This window comes from Pleurodeles waltl, chromosome 12, assembly GCF_031143425.1.
Source record: "Pleurodeles waltl isolate 20211129_DDA chromosome 12, aPleWal1.hap1.20221129, whole genome shotgun sequence".
NCBI lineage: Eukaryota > Metazoa > Chordata > Amphibia > Caudata > Salamandridae > Pleurodeles > Pleurodeles waltl.
Genome location: NC_090451.1, coordinates 252,398,341 through 252,423,244, shown reverse-complemented (window position 1 = coordinate 252,423,244; position 24,904 = coordinate 252,398,341).

Sequence of the window (24,904 nt, the reverse complement as noted above, 5' to 3'; positions counted from 1 at the left end):
GAGCAATGATCATTTCCACTGTCTCACCTGTGTGTTGACGTATAACAGATGTGCTGTTGTCCACATCCTCATCCTCTGCGTCTTGATCCTCACTGTCCTCAGGGTCCACTGCTGCCAGTCTCCTCCTCCTGCAGAAAAGGTACATGTCATCTTAGAGCCAGGTTGTGCAATATGCAGCATGCCACTACTATCTAGCAGAGCTTCCCAGGTGAGTAGCACAGGGATCCACCTGTCAGATGGAGGCACCTGAACCTGGGGTTCAGGAGGCCGAAGGTCTTTCGATTATTCTTCTGGTTTGCCCATGTCCATCATTATAACAGTTCTCAGCCCCTGTCCTGGCATTCCTCATAGGGGTCAAGAGCCACAATAGGTTTGGGTAGCCAGAGTCACCTGCAAGTATTGAGGGACAAATATTAGCCTTACACAATGCTCTGGAGATAACACCTGAAGGCATACACTGACATACAGTGGGTGGGGACTCTGGCTCACCTATTAGCCACACCCTGTGCCCCTGTAGTTGGGCCATCACATTTGGGATGCTGCTATTCCTCAGGACAAAGGCATCATGCACCAACCCAGAATACTTGGCAGTGACGTGGGAGATGTTCTGGTCCACCAGGCACACCATTTGCACATTCATTGAGTGTAAACTCCTCCGATTCCTGAACACCTGTTCATTCTGGTGGAGGGGACAAACGCAATATGTGTACAGTCAATCGCCCCAATAATATTGGAGATATGCCCCATTGCATAGACTTCTGCCTTCACAGTGGCCAAATCTTCCACCTGGGGGAAAGCATTGTAGCTGCACATGTCTTTCACCAAGGCAGACAATACTCTTGCCAGCACGATTGAGAACAATAGCTGTGACATTCCTGCTGCCAAGCCCACTGTCACTTGGAAAGAACCAGTTGCCAGGAAATGGAGCACTGATATCACTTGCATAAGAGGTGGGGATCCCAGTGGCATGACGGATAGTTGATATCAGGCCATGCTCCAATTGGGCACACAGCTCTGTGATTGTGGCCCTGTCCAGTCTATAGGTGAGTATAATGTGCCTGTCCTCCAGTGTAGCCAAGTCCACAAGGGGTCTGTACATGGGGGCTTGACTCCCCCTCCTATTCATCCGCAGCGGTAGGTACCTAAGGGACACAAGAGTGAATAGGATGTCACAATTTGAACAATGGAACCACCACCTCAGTGTACATACAGCATTAATGTGATGGGACAGTGGGCATGGCAATGTATGTGCAATTCTAGGCAATGATGCAGTTATGTATTATCTGATCGTTGTCCACCAACATGAAATGGCGACCATCTGTCCTGTATCTTGGGACAGGTGAACTGAGGTAACTCTGCCGACGTTGGGCGTTGTGACGGAAGGCGGTCTTGCACCACCATGCAATTCCTCATTGGCTAATATGGGGCTCTATGGAGTACAGTTGGCAATGGGGATCAGCACCGGCGGTGACGGTGTACACCGCTGCGGATGTGACAACCATTTTTTATCTAAATCCTCACTTGTTTCCTGACTTTCCACAGGACAACACCTACACTGCGTGTGCTGCTGTGACCTCTGTCTGGAACCTACCATAGCCGTCTGACTGGGGAAAGGGCCCGTACCTTCACTTCGATGGAGTTGGAGTGACTGGTGGATGAGATACTACCCCAGTATGGACTGCTGTATGGGCCTCCAGATCAACAGGTGACTACACCTTGGGCACAATGTATATAGGAAGGATGCATGGAGATGTGTGTGCAAGCATTGTGTTATCAGGGGGGAATTTCTGGTGGTGGTGTACATGCTGGGTGCCGGGCGATGTGTGTGCCAATGGAGATGGAAATGGGATTGGTGGGCCACATGTGTGACAGGCTGGATTGTATGTGTAATGATGTCCTTCAGTCTGTATCACTTCTGCAGGTCAGCGCCCATCAAAAGAAGGGATTGTGGCATGCCATCGCCAAGCACGTGCAGACCAGGTCTTTGGAGGATGGTGATAATGCCCTGGAGGATGGTGTGGTACGTTGCTGTCTATGGGAGTTCTCACCGCCAGCCTGTTGACGGTATTACTGCCACTTTAACAGTCACCGCCAATGTCATAATCACAACCATAATCTCAGAAATAGAGAAAATATAAAATCTCCTGGCAGATATACTGATTCACGTCCCTCTCATTCCTTTCAGGACGCACTGCATAGACGTAGCGAGAAAGTGGGCCAGTCAGAGCGACGACCTGACAACTTGAAACAGAAGAAAGACTCACCTCAGTCTTCAGACAAAAAATATGATAAGTCCCCACAACAAAAGCAACAGTTTAAAAAGAAAAAGGGGGCAGCACTGTCAATGAAAAATGCCAGTACTCTTGAGAAAATTGCTGAAGAACAAAATGTGGCTAGACAGCGTGGCAGAGGTCATGATATGTCAGCAGAGTCTGAAAGGTCATCTGGATGTGACAACAACTAGCGACTTTATTGTAGTCGAGACTGAGGACGGGCATAATCTCCCACCTGACAGGGTTTACGATTTAAATATCCAAATTGAGGGAGACATAGAGCACACCATTAGTGTGATATTTTGAGATGAACTTAGTTGTGATATCCTGTTGGCAGAGAGGGACTGGCCACCCGAGCACATCTGTAAGCTCACACATGGGGAAGATGTAATTTTGCCTTCTTTCTCTGATCTTGTTCCTGAGATGGTAAAACAAGCCTACGCTGTCAACTGAGCTTTCGCGCAGGCACCTGCACTATACCGCAACCATGTAGATTTGGACAAGGATTCTCCTTGCCATATAATAACTATTAGGTCTACAGCCCAGTCTCAGCCACAATATCCTGTTAATCACAAAGTCAAAGCTACAGTGCAGGAGATCCTCACTCAGCTCGATTACCATGGAGTAATTGAGACCTGTGTCTCTGCAATGAATAACGCGTTATTCTCTGTTGCAAACCAGACCATTCATACAGAATAGTCTTAGATTACAGACACTTAAACAGTCATACTCGCATATACGCAATACAAAATTCACGCAGCACAGTACTAATTAACAACATTGTGCGTAAAACACACAAAACAACCTTTTATATGTTTTTTCTGCTAAAATTTAGCACATGAAAGTCAGGACCTGAGTGCATTATTATTTGGCTCACAAAAATGCTTTTGCCATTTGCCCCAAGGCTACAAGAACAGCCCAGGGCTGTTCTCAGCCCATGTAACATCAATACTGCATGATATTGATCCCACGGCATTGTCTTATGTGGATGACATTTATCTCATGGACGAAAACCTCAACATTCATCTTGCCAGGGTCGATCAGATCATTCTAGGATTTGCAGCTCTTGGCTACAAATTTAATTTTCGGAAAACTAAAAGAGCCTTTCTCAGCGTATTATTCCTGGGATACGAGCTATCGAACGAGGGCAAGAGCCTGGGCCATGCACTTTTTAGAAAAGTGTGCTCAACCAGCCACCAAATACAATAAAGAAAGCTCATTCCGTACTTAGTTTCTTTAACTTTGGCAGAACATTTATTCCTGATTATGCACAACGTTTCAAGCCACTATATGACTTAATACGCCCGATTTTTCTAGAAAACACTGGACCGTAGAATACACATGCATCCTTAAAGGACTGCAACAGGATATGCTAGAAGTAAAACAATTACACACCCGTGATAACAGAGCGAATTTGGTCATCAGAATAATTGCTGGTGTCATTGGGTTCACTTATGTCACCTTTAATGAAGTTGACACGGTGCCCATAGCATATAAATCACATTTATATTCCAATGCAGAACGTTTTAAACCAACAGAAAAAATTCTAACTACCGTACAGATGGCTTCCATTAAAGAGAGGCCACTTGCCCGAGGGAAACGCATTATTGTCATTACCCTGGTGCCAACCTTAGAGGCCGTCACCAAAGCAAGTGTTCCTAATGCTAAAGCATTACATCCACATTGGATTCAGTGGGCAACCTCCTTGACTGCCACCGATGTTGATTACATCTTTGATCCTAAACTTCAGACACAAGAATTTCTCCAATACGAACAGGAGTATCCCACACCTCTAGACATCTTGCCACTTGACAGATATCATACTGTCATTTACACTGGCAGTTCAGCACAACCAGCTATAGGTACCAAACATCAGTACTCAGCCGATTGCGCAGCCGTGAGCGGAGCGATAAAGGATGGGGTATTCCACCCTCACAATACCTACACGCAGACCCTAGAGGACTGCACAGCTCAGACGGCTGAACTCAAAGGCTTATCTTAGCGCTAGAACTTATGGATCCAGGACAACTCAATTTGATTGTCTGTGATTCGTACTACTATGTCCAGTCCTACAATGATTACCTTAATCAATGGCGATTGAACAGGTTCAGAGACTCCAAAGGGAACACCATAAAACAGAACTTTATGGTGGAGGGTAGTTGATCTCATGGATAAGCTACCTTGTGTCCATGTAGTGCATACAGTGGGCCACCAACGCGTAGGAGTACACGTTATTGGCAATAATTTTGGCTGCCATGAAAGCTTTGGCTGAAGTTAAACCTCTCCCAAAAGCATACCCTACGAAATACTCTTACCACATCAGTGCACAGAATGTTGTTTATGCAACACTTCCTGGGGTTGGAGATCGAGTGATCCCCAATCCAGACCAGAGATTAGATCTAATAAAAGCAGTCCATGAGGGTGTGGCCTCTGCACATGCTGGTATTGCGGCCAAAAAAACACTCTTACAGAAACGCTTCTGGTGGCCAGGTCTATATAAGCAGACCAAGCAATATGTCCTTTGCTGTGACATTTGCCAGCAGATAAAGATCTCAAACATCAAATGCCCTCTGCAGACTTCCCTCTTAGTGCCCAACAGGCCACTACAATGTGTGTGCCTGGACCACTGTGGTCCCCTACAACCTGATGGTACATACAAATATATCTTAGTTGCTGTAGATTCTTGTTCTAGATTCCTGTGGGTATGGCCTCAGCAGTTGGCTGACGCTCAAATTGTTATAAAAGAGTTGCTGATCTTTATCAGTGCATATGTGGTTGCATCATTCCATTCGGACCAGGGCCCTACCTTTGCCTCAAAGGCAGTCAGGGACCCCATGGGGACAATGGGTGTTGAACTCCATTACGCCTCACCCTACCACACTGATGGAAATTCACTTGTGGAGAGGAAGAATCGAGATCTAAAGCAATCCTTAACAGCTAGAGTATTAGGTTCTGGCCACATCTGGCTTCATCACCTATATGGGGTCCAGAGAGCACTTAATAATCTGCCAAGACGTCTTTGGTGGGATGCACTCTCTATGAGGTTGCTTTAGGATACCTATGTATGTCCCAGATCTAGATGGCCTGGTTTGGTGGCAGCAGGTACACCTTTTGACACAAATGAACGTCTCACTATCTTACAGGAGCTTCAGAAATTTTGTGCAGTGCTGCCACCTTACAAATAAGGGATTTACCAACAACGTCCACTGGCTGGATTCCTAGAGTCGGGGATCTGGTTCGTGAAAAGATTGCTGTGAAGAAGGAATTCGGCCTATCATATAGAGCACAGGTCCAAGACCTGGGAATACAAGGTACCAGAACTGTCATCCTACCACTGCGGCCTGTTTCAAAACAAACAGATCCGTCTCCATTGACATCTTCAAACCCCAACATGTGGCCGATCCTGCAAAGTAGTCCCAAAGGTCCCTTTGGTAGTTCCCGGTCCCCTCTCACTACCCAACAGGATATACCTCTTCAAAGAAGAAACAACAACACTTCTGATTACACAATCATGTCCAAAAAGCTACAAATGCCTCCTCGAGAAGGGGAGGGCTGAAAATGAGCTTTTGCTGATTCCTGTTACCACGTCAACGACAACACCTGTCCAAGATGTGGCCGTCTTTTATTCAAACACAACACAAACTGATGACATCGTCTACTATGAGCCTTAACATAAAGTGCACCAGCAATGCAAGCTCCTGTGTTTGCAAAGACTGCTTTTGGTTACTTCATCGACATTGGTGACGTTTCTTCAACTTCATCTGCACCTGCTATTAAAACTGTTTCAAAGACACGTAAGCTGCACCTATGCCTTAAAAATAACTATTTAATAAATCCATGGAACAATCTTTGCTTATTTCTGACATTGTTCGCATTTTTTTTATGGATTGGTTTTGTGACTGTTTTCTTCCTGCTTATAAATTGTTGTTACCCTCCTGAATTCTCCTCTGTTAAGCCTGTGGATGGAATTTTAACTCCATATCTTTCCTCACATAAGGTCGGAAGAGGCTTGTCTCTTGTAAACATTTCAGCAGTACCAATTCCTGATGGGATTGTGTGGGATAAAGTTCTATTTGATATTTACGGGCCTACTGAGGTCTTTCAAACTCCATATGTTTTCAAAATTTCAATGACTGATGTTATTACACCCGGTGTTGTATCTGACGACTGGGATGTTCAAACAGTTGATTCCATTTTAGACAAAATGAAGGATTACACTGTATTTGAAAGTGATGATGTGTACACGAACACTAAGAACTATGGGGAAATGTTCGGTTATGACAACTGGGGACTTTACTACGTGCACCGTGCAACTAGACACAGATCAGTATTCAATTACATACAGTGGAAACACTGTTCAACTCCACCTGTGGGGAGCCAAAAACATTACGCGGATAAATTCACCTACTTTTCTGGGCATGACACTAAAAAATTCAGTCATACTATTTCAAGGTACCACCTTCCAAAATTAGGAAACTTTTGCGAAGAACATATATAAAAATTGATTTATTCAGATGCCTTTGTTTCCGGGGTTGCAGTTGAAGGTTACGAATACTGGAAGAACACTATTGATGTAAGAGTGTATGGGGAACACATGATTGGCAAATTCAGGGTAGAGAAGCTTTATTTAGAACGTGCCTTATTCCTGTACAAATTATCTTTTTAAATGACATGATTCATCAGACATCCTGTCTAGGGTTAGCAAAGATAAAGGAAATTAACGCGCCCAGTATCCCCACAGAGGTGAAATTCCCTAATTGGCACTCCTTCGCGAATGTCACAGAGTAGAACTAGATGCAAAGGTTCAGACTGGTACATATAACTCTTCACTTTCCAGTCCCGGTGGGTGGTTTTTGTGGCCAGTGGGCACGAATGGATGTCAGGCGTGATTTGTGAATTCCTTAGGGGGGTTCGTGATTAGCCGGTCACACCCTCACTTTGTCTCGGGTCAACAATCGGGTATAGTTACTATACATAGTGTGGGTAAACTGTACCAACAGTGGTTACAGTCTAACACCTTAGCAGCAGTTAAGGAACACCTTAACACTCTTTCTGAATATATAGACTTGCAGGACTTCTTGTTACGTCGAAGAAAGCCACGCTCTAAGAGATTCATCTATACCATATACAATGAGATCTGGAAGCTTTCTCAAATAGAAGCTGCTGCATGTTTAAGGCAGATAGACAAAGAAAATTTAGCAAAGGCTTTAGCTGTGGGCAGATACAAGCAGCTAGGCGATAGCTATATTAAAGAAGAGTGGGAGTTGCCTTTTGAATATAAATGTTGGACGGCGAAACAGAGGTCTTTCTTAGTGGAAGTGAATGTGAGACAACTATTAGTCATCCAATGATCCACAAACAGGTGTCCCTTCATGGCCTTTGCAATGTGGGGGTTGCAAACTTGCCCTGTTTTCTGAAGGGTACTCCCGTCTCTATGATTTGTCTGGCATTTCATGTACTTACGAATGGAAGTTATGCGGTGCTGCGTGACCAAAGCTGTTGCAGTATGCAGCCAGGAATTGCTTACACAATTTCAGTCTCCAAGATCATAACATGTTGCGCACATGTTTTATTCCCCCCCACACGAGAGATAAGAGTAGCAGAAATGTGCCCTCACATTGATACTACTAATGTAAATTATGACAAGCTGAGCAGACTAAAGGCACTACTGTTCCAGAAACAAGTTCAGTTGATATTGGCTAGAGAGAAATATGCTTTCCAGATAGCGAGATCATCAGCTGAGATAGAAATTCTTTTAAATACCAACTTCCCCAAGCACTTCGGAGAGCTGGTATTCACACTTGTCAATGCTGCGATCTCTACGGGGATTGTCCATTTCTTTAAGGCTGTTGTGTCTTGATTTGTGTCCATCTTCCAGGCTGCCTTTGTAGTCATTCCTTCAGCCATCCATTCACTCTTTTCCAGCGTGTTTAGTGGCTTTCCTGTGACTTTGGCATTGATCGGCTGGATACTGCTGCTGTTGTTCCTGATATGCAGTGGTTGCTCCTTCCCAGTTAAGCGGAGTAATGGAGCTACTACCACCATCCTAACTGTGTTGTGATTGCATGGTACAGTTCTTTGGTGCTCCGTTGCTGAAAGAATTGGATCATGATTGGTCATTGTCATTCTGACCAGTCCTATGGTGTGTGCAACCAGTCTTTCACTGCACCTGGTGCCTGTTCGAACATCTACCTTTGGTGTGCCTTGCTGTTCCGCCAGTGCCTCCTATGGAAAAGGCACTGCCGATGAGGGTTCATTCACGGTCGTGCCCCATGAGACTGAGGCTGATTCGTGAGGCCACTTACAAGCCGCCCTTGGTGGACTGTCTGCCTCCTTTGTGCACTTTAGATGGTGCTGCTATCGCGGGAGATCCTGCATCTGAGACTGCTGTGCATTACAATTCCGTCTGCCAATCTTGTCATCGATCTAAAATCTGACAATGTGGCTTCTTTCCTGAATGCCTTTTGATGGCTTCGAAAACATTCAAGATCATGACTACTGTTAAATACATTTGATCATTGGCCTATTCTAATGTTTAAAGTTTGGCAACATTGCCTTTGTCTTTGGCATGCTGTGCTTGTCGTGGTCGACATTATGGCCCTCATTTAAACTTTGGCGGGTGGCAAGCGCCGCCCCCCAAGTAGAAACCGCTGCGCGGCCGCCAATGCAGCCGCACTCCTGTGGTGTCTATTTGGAGATCCCCACTGGGCTGTCGGGCGAAAACCTAGTTTCCACCCGCCAGCCCAGCAGGGATCTCGTCTGCAACAAATGGAGCCGGCGGTGTTGCGGCGGTGCGAGGGGTGCAGTTGCACCCATCACGCTTTTCACTGTCTGCCATGCAGACAGTGAAAAGCTCCATGGGGCCGTGGCAGGGGGCCCCGCAACTCCCCTTTCCGCCGCCTTTTCATGGTGGTTCATACCGCCATGAAGAGGCTAGTGGGAGGGGGACTCGTTATCTCCTGGTGGATTACAACCGCCGGGACCAATGAGGTGGGAAACCCCCTCTCCCGGCGGTGCGACCGCAGCACTTCCGCCACAGTCGTAATCCCATGTGAAGCACCGCCAGCCTGTTGGCGGTGCTTCCGTCAAAACAGCCCTGGCAGTCTTTGACCGCCAGGGTTGTAATGAGGGTCTATGTCTCTTTGTATGTTTTAGCTCTTTTTAACAAGTTTTTAATTAGATTTTAGTTATATTTTAATATGATTTTAACTTGTTTTAGTCAAGAGCATTTTAACTTGTGTTCATTCACTTTCTCTGGCATCCTTAGTATGGCGTGTAGGAGGCTGGCCTGGTTTGTAGTGGGTACCTTGGGTACGTACACCTTATACCAGATCCAGTTATCCCTTATTAGTGAAATGTAGTAGTGTTCTAGCAGCTTAGGCTGATAGAGGTAGCTATAGCAGAGCAGCTTAGGCTGAACTAGGAGACATGCAAACCTCATGCAATACCACTTATAGTTACAAAGTACTTATGCACAAGTAAAGACAATACTCAGTGTTACCAAAAATAAAGGTATTTGTTTGGGTGACACAGTACCAAAACTATATTAAATATAATACTCCTTCTGGAGGTAAGTATTATACACAATATATACACTACACACAAAAATTAGACAAGTAAATAGTCATATAACAATACAAACAATAGGAAATGCTATAGATTGCAATGGGAAAAAACAGGTCTAGCGGCAACACAAACCATATACTAAGAAAGTGGAATGCGAATCACCAATTCCCCCCTAGACAAGAGTAGTGAGTGCAGAATTGCTGGGAGAGTAAGAATACAATAAAGGTAAGTAAATTACCCCACCCCAGAGCCCAGAAAAGCAGGAGTAAATTACTGCAAGTTTCCTTAGGACACAGTACACCTCGTAATTGGGAGTATGCAGTAACCAAACAAGTCTGCAAACGACAACTGCTGGATTTCTGGACCTGACGACCTGCAAAAGAAGGGGACCAAGTCCAGAAGTCGAAAGAAGTTCCAGGAAGGACAGGAGCCCCTGCCAACCCAGAAGAGGGTGCAAAAGAAGAGTCCACAGTTAGTCGAGGACTGCAGAAATTCACCCTAGGAAGATGCCAGCAGGTTCCTGCATAATGCAAAGGATCCTTGCGGACATGATTTCATGTTGGATGTCGTCAACAAGCCTTGGTTATGACAAAAGTGCATTTTGAGTCAAAATGGCACTGGATGGACCCAGGAGGGACCTGGGGGCCTTACCACTGTGTGAGGAGAAAGAGGGGGCTCTCAGCACTTTAGAGAGCCCTGAGGATGCCAGCCAGCCCCCCCAGAGGTCCCAGGACACGGGGACAAAGGAGGTGCAAAACGCAGTTGATGCAGCACAACAAAGGAAGGTCCCACGCCGCCGGAGAACAACTCAGCGAGTTGAGCATTGCAGGATGAAGTGCTGGAGACCTGGGCCAGGCTGTCCACAAAGGAATTTTGCAAATGGTGCACAGAGGCCTCAGGAGGTGAAGAAGACGCAGTACACAGGGGTACCGTCGCTCTCCTCTCTGAGAAGGTAAGGTCTTACCTCCTCCAAATTGCGTCAGCAGGACCTCAGGACAGTCTATGTCGATGATGTCCACCCTCTGTGTCCTTAGGAGGATGCTCGTTGCTGTGAGAGGAGTCCAAGGGTACCGGTCGTCGTCTTGGAAGGGGCCTGCTGGAGCAGGGGAGTGACTCCTTCACCTCATAGGAGATTACTTTGGTCCTTCTGGTGCAGGATGAAGACAGGGAGTCCTCAGAGCGTGCACACTGTGGAAACTGTTGCAGTTGCTGACTTGGAGCTGAGGTTGTTGAAGAAAACTATCTCTGGTGGATACTTTGTTGCAGTTACAGCGTTTCTTGGAGCAGGCTGCGGTTCATCCAAGGTTAGAGGAAGCTGAAGTTGTTGCAGAGGATTCCTGAAGGAAACTTGCAAGCAGAATCTGAAGAGAACCCACAGGAGAGACCCAAGCAGCCCTGAGAGGGAGATTGGCTACCTTATCAGGTATGGACCTATCAGCAGGGGTCTCTGACATCACCTGCTGGCACTGGCCACTCAGCGGCCCCCAGAGTGCCCCCACACCTTGCAAAGCAAGATGGCTGAAGTCTGGGACACACTGGAGGAGCTCTGGGCACCACCCCTAGGGTGGTGATGGACAGGGGAGTGGTCACTCCCCTTTCCTTTGTCCAGTTTCGCACCAGAGCAGGGGACAAGGGGTCCCTGAACTGGTGTAGACTGGCTTATGCAAGGAGGGCACCATCTGTGCCATTCAAAGCATTTCCAGAAGCTGGGGGAGGCTACCCCACCTCAGCCTGTAACACCTATTGGGAGAGGGTGTAACACCCTGCTCTCAGAGGAAATGCTTTGTTCTGCCTTCCTGGGACTGGGCTGCCCAGACCCCAGGAGGGCAGAACCCTGTCTGTGAGGTGGAAGCAGCTGTAGCTGCAGTGCAAGTCTCAGATGGTTGGTTTGGCAGTACTGGGTGTCCATGGTGGAGCCCCCAGGATGCATGGCATTGGCTCGCCAGTACCAGATTTGGAATGGGGGGCAATTCCATAATCTTAGACATGTTACATGGCCATATTCGGAGTTACCATTGTGAAGCTACATATAGGTATTGACCTATATGTAGTGAACGCGTGTAATGGTGTCCCTGCACTCACAAAGTCCGGGGAAATGGCACTGAACTATGTGGGGGCACCTTTGCTAGTGCGAGGGTGCCCTCACACTTAGTAACTTTGCACCTAACCTTCAGCAAGTGAAGGTTAGACATATAGGTGACTTATAAGTTACTCAAGTGCAGTGAAAATGGCTGTTAAATAACGTGTGCGTTATTTCACGCAGGCTACAATGGCAGGCCTGTGCAAGGGTTTGTCTGAGCTCCCTATGGGTGGCAAAAGAAATGCTGCAGCCCATATGGATCTCCTGTAACCCCAATGCCCTGGGTACCGAGGGGCCATATACTAGGAACTTATAAGGGGAGGGGGTCCAGTTTGCTAATAGAAGTTGGTAAATTAAGTCACTAGTCTACAGTGACAAATTTAAAGGCAGAGAAAGCATAAGCATTGAGGTTCTGATTAGCAGAGCCTCAGTGACACAGTCAAGCACTACTGACAACACACACATTAGGCCACAAACTATGAGCACTGGGGTCCTGGCTAGCAGGATCCCAGTGACACAGTAAAAACACACTGACACACACTCACAAACAGGCCAAAAGTGGGGGTAACCATGCTAGACAGAGGTTACTTTCTCACATGGCGTCATACTTGTTCCGGCAATGGGGAGAGTGTAGTGGATCCTATTTAGTTTTAATGGGAATCAGGAGTTTAGCTTAGCCTGTGGCTTGCAGGCCTGTGCCCCGTCACCCTGTGACTTTTAACCTACTTAGCTTGCTCTGTTTTAGCACATTCTTTTAATTATTTCTTCCAAGATGGCTGCCATGTTTATAGTTAGGATGATGTTTTAGTTTCATGTTAACAGTGTCACTCTGTGAAGGCGTCACTATCAGCGTCAACGATAAATGAGATACGTAGATATTCACATTATGTACTTTCCCACTTTCATGTGACAGTAACATAATGTACCCTTTTAGGGAATTGTTTATATAATTGCCGCCCAAGCATGCCTCCTTTTCTATTGTTTGGGAACATACATGCGTCAGGGGTCCTACCAGATCTGTAAAAATACATCTCACACAGACAAGATAATCAGAGGGATTCCTACCAGATGCCCTCAATGCTATCTATGTTACATGTTGCCTTGATGCTGGCCAAGTCTTCGTGTCCCCACAGAGTCTGATCTAGAAACCTCATTCCAAGGTAATAAGTGTTGGGGGGGCTCTTCTCAAGGACAAGGTACTGGTAGATTAGGTGTAACGCAACAAGCTCTCTTCAGGTTAGAGATAAGGTTCATCATGGTAGGGTATTAGGGCCTATTTCACATCTATTTCATATTACATGTTATTGAAAGATGGTGGGGATCTTTGTATTTATGACTCTCGTTTTTACCATTCTGTTTCCTGCATTGTTCATTATCCTAATCATTGCAGTCCATGCAACTTATCATAGATTGCAGTCTTGTTAATAAAACATATTGAAAACTTTACTGCATTTCTTTCATTGCCTGTGTTTGACTGAGATATGTTGCTCACATGAGAAAAGGGTAATCTCGGTTTAACCACAACCTCCCTGGAATGCAGCACTCTTGAGTCCATGCGTAAAGGCTGCCACAAATCACCTTTTACTGTTTGTGTTTTTGGTGAGGTGCTGCTTGTGAGCTGGGAGGGTTGGGGCGAAGGTTGCAACTTGTTGTAGAACTGGCCTAGTCGCCTATAAATAAAAGTGCTGTCATTCTTAAACCAGCAGTCTTGCCGAGAGCAAGAGTCAAACTACGACAGCCTTTTCCGGTGCTTAGCCCTCCTTGAGCGCAGTGGCCAACTACTGAAAACAAACTCCTTGTTTTACGTATGGTTTCTGGACTACTTTTTATTTTAATTTCCCACATAGCACAGTCTCGCTTGGTTTTACGCAGCTCAATCGGGCTCATATTTGTTTAAAAATTTAAGCTACTCAGTAAGTGTGAGAAACTGGGGCTGATTGCAGAGGCCCCCTAACTTTTTGCCCCCATTTTCCACTTTATGCTGGTGTTTTCCTGACTCTGATGGTGCCCTGGGTACTGCTAACCAGTCCCAGGGCCTGTGCTCTGATTGGCCAGCCTGCAGCAGCTTCTGCCAGGCTACTTTAATGAGGTGTGAAGTGGCCTGACTTCACACAAAGGAATGTGCTTGGGGGAGAGAATCTCCCCTCAGCAGATGGGGAAGCAGGAAGGGGGAGGGCTGCCAAACTGGTCTTCAAAGGCAGAGAAGGACATCTGGAGCACCCAGCAACACCCCCACATCCTGCAACCCCAGACAGCTAGGTGCCCCCTTGATTAGATTAGGAGAGGGCAGGAGAGGGGTGTGTTTATGATTTTTAGCCACACCAGTGGGTGGGCTCAGCCAGATCTCTCCTCTAAAAATCAGATTCATCAATTTTGGATTTTTAGAGACTGTTGCCTTCTGGGATGGATTTTTGCCACACTTCCCAGGAAGTGGTCATCACAGGGGGACGACCCTGTCCCTGATTGGAGGACCAGGGCCCCCCTGCTTTTCACCCAGGAGCAAGGATAAAACTGGCAGACCTGCACCCACGCCTCAGATCCCCACCAAATTTCAAGAAGAAAGAACTACAAGGAGAAGAAGGACTGCCCTGCTGGACCCCTGGCCTGCACCTAGACCCTGCACTCAGAAAGACTGCACCAGCTGCACACTTGGGCTTCACCACAAGAAGGACTTTGCCTGGCTTCCACTGGTTCAAGGAGGGACTCCCTGTTTGCTACAGGTGAAAAATTGCTAACCAGAGTCCCCTGCACCAACTCCTGAAAAAGTGACCAGCTGACCACTGTCCAGTGGCCAAAAAGGAGTTTGCGCCAGGTGCACTCTGGGAGTTGAAGTCCGCACTTCCCAAGGACCATCACAGAACTTCTGGACCCTTGGGGTGAGCTGTGGACCCCAAAAGAACCTTAAAAGAACATCTGGGTGAAGCCCCAGAAGTTTGGAAAAGATTGGAGAAATTTTAGAAAAAAGCTCCATAAAGTGACCGACTCGACGCGGAAATTCTAGCCGGCTTGCCTCAACCGCGACCCGGCCTGACTTCGTGGTTCGTCCCGGTCAAGAAAAACATCCGAAAAAAAGACTAAGTCCGAACGTAAAAAGTTGACCGGGACCTTCCAGCCATCGTATCCGAGAAGGGCTCCACGGACGTCGGATCAAGATCCAGGTTTACCCCGGTCGAAGGATTTTCATCTCGAAAAAACGACTAAGTCCGAAGGTAAAAATCACCACCGAGGAAACCGACTTCGCGTATCCGGACAAGGGCTCCAGGAGGTCGGATCCAACTGGCAGGTTCGTCCCGGGGAAGAAAAACATCGAAAAAGAGACTAAGTCAGAAGGTAACTTTTTGACCGAGGCCTCCCGCGACTTGTAGCCGAGCAGGGCTCCATCGCGGTCGGCCTGAAAGTTTGACTTTGCCCCGGTCCTGGTGCAACCAGATGACCCGATTGGCGCTTTTCGTTTCTGAGCGCTAGAAAATAATAATACTTTAAAAATTCATATCTCCGGTTCCCCTGAACCGATTTTAATCGTTTTTGTGTCATTTTAAAGATAAAAATATAAGCTATTTTTATAAATTGGGTTTGGATTTTTAAACTGTTTCCTGTGTTTTATTTAATTACTGTTTTGTGATATTTGAATGCTTTACACTTTGTCTCCTAAGTTAAGCCTTGACGCTCGATGCTAAGCTACCAAGGGTAGAGCTGGGATTAATTTACTGAGACCTAACTGTACTTTTGTGGAGGTTTGTGGCTTGTTGCTAGGTGTAGGTACCTACCTGCCCTATCAATAACCCATTTTCCAACATAATTGGAAGCAGCGACGGGATCCTGTACTTGTGTTCAATATCACGTTACAGTTTTAGATAAAACAAATTAAAAATCCTTTAAATTGTCCTAGTGCAAAAATTGTTTTTAATTTTTAATTTTAATTTTTTTTTTAAATTAATTTGGATTAATTTCAATTATTGAATTTTTGTAATTTTTCTAAATTCTTGTTTCCAATTTTTGCAAAAAGCTTTTGTTGACACAAAACTAGGGAACCATGGAGCTTGATCTGGCTAGCCTACCCACACTGACAGTAGTCCAGCTTAGGGGGTTGTGTATTGAGAGGGGGTTGCCTGCAACCACTAATCTCAGGAAGGAAATCCTGATTAAATCCCTGACAGCATGGGCTGAGGCCCAAGAGGTAGAGACAGAGGAAGCTCCAGAGGAGGAACCAAAAGTGGATGATGCTAACTCTAACCACTCAGGGGAGGAAAGGCATCAGACCCCAAGTGAGGAAGAGGAGGAACGGTCCTCACTGGACACAGTCACTAGGGGCAGACCCAAAGCTAGTGGTAGGAAAAGGGTCCTTTCAGGAGGAGAGAACCCATCCATCAGGGAAAGAGAGCTGGAAGCCCAGCTAGCCTACATAGCTTTGGAAGCAGAGAAGCTGGCCCTAGAGAAGAAAAAGTGGGCATACAAAGAGAAAAGAGATGGAAGCAGCGATAAAGAAGCTGAGGTGTCCATGGGTGGGGGAGTTTGCCCCAGATTACCCAAGGGGGTAGTTCCTGCTTATATAGAGGGGGATGACATAGATAAGTGGCTAGGGGCCTTTGAGAGGGCACTCCAAATGAGAAGGGTTAAGCCTCAATACTGGGGTTCCCTTTTGTGGGAGTTGGTCCCCAACTCAGGGAGGGATAGGCTTCTGACCTTAAGGGGGGAGGAGGCAGATTCATACCCTAGTATGAAGAGGTGCTTAGTCAAGAAGTTTGGTCTGACCCCAGAGCAATATAGAATGAAGTTCAGGGACACCCAGAAGGTCAGTACCCAGTCTTGGGTTGACTTTGTGGACACCTCACTAAAGGCACTAGAGGGCTGGATTATTGGCAACAAAGTAAATACTTATGAGGGGTTAAACAATCTGATCATGAGAGAGCACATCTTGACCAATTGTATCCAAGAAAGGTTACGCCAGCATCTAGTGGACTCTAAGCTGACCAACCCTATAGAGCTAGGGGAGGCAGCTGATGAGTGGTTGAGAACCAGGGTGGTTGTCAAGTCCCAGGGGGGAGACTCCAAGAAGGGGGGGACAGGTCCCCAAAAACCTAAGGAGGGAGGTGGTAAGCCCACCACAGAGACTCCCTCTGTACCCCAGAACCCTAAGAAGGAGGAGAGTAAATCCCACTCCCACTCTGACATGCAGAGACAGGGAGACCCAGGGTTAAAAAAGCTCTTGGACAGTAGGGCTTGCTTTGACTGTCAGCAGACAGGTCACTTCAGAGGAGATGCAGCCTGTCCAAAGAAAGTGGTTAGCACTGGGCTGTCCAGTGTAGCCATAGAGGAGGATTCCTCAGATGATGAAGTCCTCCTAGCATTGTGCTGGGAGACAGGACCAGATGGTAAGCTGGTGATCCCTGAGGGTGGGAGTAGGCACTTCCACCACATTCAAGTGAATGGGATCCCTACCACTGGCCTGAGAGACACCTGTGCCAGTCACACTGTAGTGAGTGACCGGTTAGTGACCCCAGACATGTATGTCCCAGGAAAGACAAAGAAAGTCAGGATAGCCACAGGGGAGGTCACCTCCAAACCTGTAGCCATAGTGCCCCTAGAGAGGGAGGGTATCCTTGACTGGATTAGGGTGGTAGTCAGTGCTGACCTTCCCCTAGATTGTATCCTGGGCAATGACCTCCCAGAGGTGAGTCTGGTCACAGATGGGGTGGTCGCCCAGGGCGCCCCCCCTACCCAAAGTCCTGGGGAGTCAGTCCCTACAGTTAGGAGACAGGGGTCCCCAAGAAAAGGAAAGAAGAAAAGGAAGGGTAGGCCACTCTTAAAGAGAGTTCCAAGGAGCCAAAGGCCTTCTGCCCCAGTAGGGGGGGAGCCCAGAGTTGGCACTGGTGAGGCCTCACCTGACCCCAAGGAAGTCCTGAGTAGTCAGGCAGCTGACCAGATGCGAGGTGTTGCCCCTGCACTGACAGAAGGGAGAGTGGAAGGAGGGTGTCTGCCACAGGAGGTGGTAGCCCCCCACTCTAGACAGCAAGAGGGGTACCAGGACCCCAAAGATGCCCCTAAAGCAGCTCAGCCACCTGTCAGTGGAGAGCTTAGGGTGTGGTTCTGGGTACTGACAGCTGTCAGTAGCCTCTGCTGGGTGCTAGCCTTCCTGGCAGCACTGTACTTGGCCTGGGAGGCAGACCCCAGGGCCAATAGCAAAGTAGGCCCCCTGACCCTATTGGTCATGGTGGGGTTGCTCAAGTGTTGGGTGACCTCTTTGGGTAAGCTAGGTGTTGCCCTAGCAAAGTTAGGAGTAGGGGAGGTGGGCACCTCACTACCCAAGTTGGCAGAGAGAGAGGAGGAAGACCCCCCTAGAGGGAAGTTTCAGTTTGAAATGGGTCCTTTCATTGTTGGGGTGGGTTCACTACCCAGAGGGAGAGACCCTGACAGGAGGATGTAAGGCAGAGTAGGCCCTGCAAAGGGACAGCCAGTTTTCTTCACTGTCTTCCTCGCCTAACAAGCCAGGAAGACTCTCCCAGGGTTGGGCTGAGTCTCCTGGGCGTGTGGGCTGGGGGGGGGTTGTGTGAGAAACTGGGGCTGATTGCAGAGGCCCCCTAACTTTTTGCCCCCATTTTCCACTTTATGCTGGTGTTTTCCTGACTCTGATGGTGCCCTGGGTACTGCTAACCAGTCCCAGGGCCTGTGCTCTGATTGGCCAGCCTGCAGCAGCTTCTGCCAGGCTACTTTAATGAGGTGTGAAGTGGCCTGACTTCACACAAAGGAATGTGCTTGGGGGAGAGAATCTCCCCTCAGCAGATGGGGAAGCAGGAAGGGGGAGGGCTGCCAAACTGGTCTTCAAAGGCAGAGAAGGACATCTGGAGCACCCAGCAACACCCCCACATCCTGCAACCCCAGACAGCTAGGTGCCCCCTTGATTAGATTAGGAGAGGGCAGGAGAGGGGTGTGTTTATGATTTTTAGCCACACCAGTGGGTGGGCTCAGCCAGATCTCTCCTCTAAAAATCAGATTCATCAATTTTGGATTTTTAGAGACTGTTGCCTTCTGGGATGGATTTTTGCCACACTTCCCAGGAAGTGGTCATCACAGGGGGACGACCCTGTCCCTGATTGGAGGACCAGGGCCCCCCTGCTTTTCACCCAGGAGCAAGGATAAAACTGGCAGACCTGCACCCACGCCTCAGATCCCCACCAAATTTCAAGAAGAAAGAACTACAAGGAGAAGAAGGACTGCCCTGCTGGACCCCTGGCCTGCACCTGGACCCTGCACTCAGAAAGACTGCACCAGCTGCACACTTGGGCTTCACCACAAGAAGGACTTTGCCTGGCTTCCACTGGTTCAAGGAGGGACTCCCTGTTTGCTACAGGTGAAAAATTGCTAACCAGAGTCCCCTGCACCAACTCCTGAAAAAGTGACCAGCTGACCACTGTCCAGTGGCCAAAAAGGAGTTTGCGCCAGGTGCACTCTGGGAGTTGAAGTCCGCACTTCCCAAGGACCATCACAGAACTTCTGGACCCTTGGGGTGAGCTGTGGACCCCAAAAGAACCTTAAAAGAACATCTGGGTGAAGCCCCAGAAGTTTGGAAAAGATTGGAGAAATTTTAGAAAAAAGCTCCATAAAGTGACCGACTCGACGCGGAAATTCTAGCCGGCTTGCCTCAACCGCGACCCGGCCTGACTTCGTGGTTCGTCCCGGTCAAGAAAAACATCCGAAAAAAAGACTAAGTCCGAACGTAAAAAGTTGACCGGGACCTTCCAGCCATCGTATCCGAGAAGGGCTCCACGGACGTCGGATCAAGATCCAGGTTTACCCCGGTCGAAGGATTTTCATCTCGAAAAAACGACTAAGTCCGAAGGTAAAAATCACCACCGAGGAAACCGACTTCGCGTATCCGGACAAGGGCTCCAGGAGGTCGGATCCAACTGGCAGGTTCGTCCCGGGGAAGAAAAACATCGAAAAAGAGACTAAGTCAGAAGGTAACTTTTTGACCGAGGCCTCCCGCGACTTGTAGCCGAGCAGGGCTCCATCGCGGTCGGCCTGAAAGTTTGACTTTGCCCCGGTCCTGGTGCAACCAGATGACCCGATTGGCGCTTTTCGTTTCTGAGCGCTAGAAAATAATAATACTTTAAAAATTCATATCTCCGGTTCCCCTGAACCGATTTTAATCGTTTTTGTGTCATTTTAAAGATAAAAATATATGCTATTTTTATAAATTGGTTTTGGATTTTTAAACTGTTTCCTGTGTTTTATTTAATTACTGTTTTGTGATATTTGAATGCTTTACACTTTGTCTCCTAAGTTAAGCCTTGACGCTCGATGCTAAGCTACCAAGGGTAGAGCTGGGATTAATTTACTGAGACCTAACTGTACTTTTGTGGAGGTTTGTGGCTTGTTGCTAGGTGTAGGTACCTACCTGCCCTATCAATAACCCATTTTCCAACAGTAAGCACCACACTTCACCTTACTGTTATATACTTGAGTACGAATTAAAAGTAGGCCATCTGCAACAATGGTTAGTTTCTAGCCCAGAGAGTCATTTAGAAAGTCCCCCCTTCCTATGCTTTTGTATTTTTCAATTGTCTGCCTGTGCCAGATGGACTTGGCGCCATATTTATCAAGTTAATGAGCATGCCGCTTGGACATTCGCTTTTTACCAAAATAGTTAGAATTTAATTTCTGCTTTATTCAGACAGATTTGGTAAGCAGTATAACATATACCCTTGATGATCACTGTTGAATAGGGTGTTTTGCTGCCCTGTATACTGGCTTCAATCAAAAACATATGGAGAGTGCCTTGGAATGCCACAATGTCCTGAAAGCAGTCTTACGAGTTGGTGCTGTCTGAACGCACACTGGTTGTATGAACTGCACTAATAACAACTTTTAATATGGTGTCATATTGTCGTTCATCGCAGAGTAGCTGTGCGTATTGATTAGCGTGAAATGTTTTTACTCTCAAATGGAAGTCGTTTAGAATGCTGAATAATAGCAGTTGAAAAGCCTACTCTGAAATCCGGATAGTGGTAACCGTTGGACGGTGGTAGCACATATTTCCTTATTACCCACACCAATGTGCTTTATGGATTCATGACACTGTGTGCCTGGGACAATATAACTGGGTTTGCGGAATACGCTGACATCTTTTCTCAAAATCTGACCCCTCAGTAGGTTACATAGTTCTATAGCCTGATCTTGGGTGTAAAAGTTTGATCTTTTTCTTAAGGATGGAAAGGTACGATCCCTGCAGTACGCCACAAATGATTTTGGTGGCTTCAGAGCGGAATGGAGGGAGGCAGACCCTCTGAGTTCTGCCAGTGAGGAAGGAGGTGATCCAGTCCAGGGCTCTGTCACTGATCCCTGCGTCGTTGATGCGTGTGCATAGGGTGTGGTAGCAGACGGTGTCGAACGCGGCTGAGAGGTCCAGGAGGATGAGGGCTGCGGTTTCGCCATTGTCTAGTATGGTCCTGATATCGTCGGTGGCAGAGATGAGGGCGGATTCCGTGCTCTGGTTACTGAAGAATCCAGACTGGGATGGGTCCAATCAATCAATCAATCAATCACTGCATTTGTAAAGCGCGTTACATACCCACAAGGGTCTCAAGGCGCTGGGGGGGGGGGGTTCTACTGGTCGAAGAGCCAGGTCTTGAGGAGTCTTCTGAAGGCCTGCAGGTTCTGGGTCTGTCGTAGGATGGTGGGGAGAGTGTTCCAGGTCTTGGCGGCGAGGTAGGAGAAGGATCTGCCGCCGGCGGTGGTTTTTCGGATGCGGGGGACTGTGGCGAGGGCGAGGTTGGCTGAGCGGAGGCTTCGGGTGGGGGTGTTGAGGTAGGTGGGTCCGGTGTTGTGCAGTGCTTTGTATGCGTGGATCAGGAGCTTGAAGGTGATCCTTTTGTTGACGGGGAGTCAGTGCAGGCATCTCAGGTGGAGTGTGATGTTGCTGCGGCGGGGGACATCGAGGATAAGTCGAGCCGAGGCGTTCTGGATGCGTTGGAGTCGTCTCAGGAGCTTGTTTGTAGTTCCTGAGTAGAGGGCGTTCTCGTAGTCGAGTCTGTTGGTGATGAGGGCCTGGGTAACGGTTTTTCTCATGTCGAGGGGGATCCATTTGAAGATCCTGAGAAGCATACGGAGGGTGTTGAAGCAGGACGCGGAGACGGCGTTGACTTGCCTGGTCATGGAGAGAGTGGAGTCGAGGATGACCCCCAGGTTGTGTGCGTGGTCCGTGGGTTCCGGGGCTGTGCCTAGAGACGTGGGCCACCAAGAGTCGTCCCAGGCTGATGGGGTGGGTCCGAAAATGAGGACCTCAGTCTTGTCTGAGTTCAGCTTCAGTCTGCTGTCCTTCATCCAGTCGGCTCCGGCCTTCATTCCTCGGGGGAGGTTAGCTTTGGTGGTGTGGGGATCTTCGGTGAGGGATATGATCAGCTGGGTGTCGTCGGCGTAGGAGAGGATGTTGAGGTTGGGTTGTGGTGCGACGTGGGCGAGGGGGGCCATGTAGATACTGAACAGTGTCGGGCTGAGGGAGGATCCCTGTGGGACACCGCAGATGATCTCAGTGGTTTTGGAGCGGAAGGGTGGGAGGCAGACGCTCTGGGTTCTGCCGGATAGGAAGGATGTGGTCCAGGCCAGGGCCTTCTCTTGGATACCGGCGTCATGGAGGCGTGCTGATAGGGAGCGGTGGCAGACCGTGTCAAAGGCTGCTGATAGGTCCAGGAGGATGAGGGCGGCTGTTTCTCCTTTGTCCATCAGGGTCCGGATGTCGTCAGTGGCGGCGATGAGGGCAGTCTCGGTGCTGTGGTTACTGCGAAAATCGGATTGGGAAGGATCCAGGATGTTGTTGACTTCGAGGTAGCGGGTCAGCTGTTTGTTGACAATCTTCTTGGTCACTTTTGCCGGGAAAGGGGGCAGGGAGATGGGCCGGAAGTTCTTGAGGTCCTTGGGGTCCGCCTTGGGATTCTTCAGAAGGGCGTTGATCTCGGCGTGCTTCCAGCTTTCTGGGAAGGTTGCTGTCTCGAAGGAACAGTTGATTGTTTTCCGGAGGTGGGGCGCGATGGCTGCACTGGCTTTGTTGAAGACGTGGTGAGGGCAGGGGTCCGATGGGGATCCGGAGTGGATGGAATTCATGGTTTTGATGGTGTCTTCGTTGCTGACGCTGGACAGACGGTCAGGCGACTGGTGCGAGTGGTAGTCGCAGGGGTGGTGGACTCAGTGGTGGGTGCGGGGGGGTCGGGGTTGAAGCTGTTGTGGATGTCGGTGATCTTGCGGTGGAAGAAGGTGGCCAGGGAGTCGCACAGGTTTTGAGATGGCGGGATGTCGTTGGTGATGGAGCTGGGGTTGGAGAGTTCTTTCACGATGCTGAAGAGCTCTTTGGTGTTGTGTGCATTGTTGTCTAGGCGGTCCTTGAAGGCGGTCTTCTTGGCGGTCCTGATGAGTTGGTGATGTCTGCGGGTGGCGCTCTTGAGGGCTGTGTGGTTGTCTGGTGTTCGGCCGTGGAGTCATTTCTTCTCCAGCTTCCGACAGGTGTGCTTGGAGATCCGGAGGTCCTCGATGAACCAGGTGGCTTTCTTGTTGGTGTGGTTGGTTGTAGAGGTCTTGAGAGGGGCGAGGGTGTTGGCGCAGTCGTTGATCCACTGTGTGAGGTTGGTCACGGCGGTGTCTGGGTCGGTGGGGTCGGTGGGTGGTCTCAGGGCGAGAGCGGTAGTCAGTTGGTCCTCGGTGACCTTGCCCCAGCAGCGGCGTGGTAGCTGTTGGGTGCGGTGGTGTGTGGTGGGTTTTCTGAAGGTGAAGTGGACGCATCTGTGGTCGGTCCAGTGTGGTTCGGTGGTGTGGTTGAAGGAGACGTGGGGGCTTGCGGAGAAGATGGGGTCAAGCATGTGTCCAGCGGCGTGAGTGGGTGTCGTTACGAGCTGTTTGAGTCCGAGGTTGTCGATCAGGGCGGTGGAGTTGGCGTTGTTGTTGTTCTCGAGGTGGAAGTTCAGGTCCCTGAAGAGTATGTAGTCTGTGGAAGCGAGGGCGTGGGTGCTGATGAGGTCGGCGATGGCGATACTGAACTGTGGGCGGGGTCCGGGAGGTCTGTAGATGAGAGTTCCTCTGAGGGTGGTGTTGGGGTCGGTGTGAATCTAGAAGTGCATGTGCTCGGCGGTGGTGAGGGTGTCATTGGTGTTAGTTGGGATTTTGATGGAGTCGCTGAACTGCTGTCGGGGGTCTGTAAACGAGGGTCCCTCTGAGGATGGTGTTTGGATCAGTGTGGATCCTGAAGTACAGGTGTTCAGCGGTGCTGAGGGTGTCTTCGGTGCTGGCTCTGATTCTGAGGGTATTCTTGTGGACAATGGTGATGCCTCCTCGTTGTCTGTTGGTGCGGTCCCTGAGGGTGATCTTGCAGCCGTCCAGTATGGCTATGGTGATGTCAGGTGCTGAGGAGGGGTTCATTCAGGTCTCAGTCAAGGCGACGTCTGGGGAGGCAGAGTTGAGTAGATTCCAGAGTTCGACTGGTGTTTTTGGGGACAGAGCCGGTGGTGAGTAGGATGCATCTGAGATGGTTGCGTTCTGCCTTGTTGGGTGAGTTGTTGGCGCGGAGGCTGGTGAAGGAGCACTTCCAGCAGGAGAAGGGTCGGCGGGTGAGCTGCGGGGTGGCTTGATGGCAGGTGGATTAGCAGCCGGTGTTGAATGCGTGGAGGGTGGTGGCGTCGTAGCGGAGTCGGGTGTTGCGGCAGTGTGGGGGGAGGGAACCAGGGGTTCTGACACTGGGCGTGCTGGGCGGGTCTTGGGAAGCTCCCAAACCAGAATGGCATCAACCTTTAACTGCAGGGGTGCCACATGGCCTCTCCCCACCTGGTGTCCCAGGGAAACAACAGATCCATTCCCTATTTGGCACTTACTACCCTTAATATTGAGGCCTACCTTCTGCAGAGCCCTCAACACTTCAAAGAGATACTGAACATTGCAATGTCATCCAGGTAGGCTGCACTAAAATCCTCCACCCCTACTAAACCAGGTTGACCAAGCTCTGAAA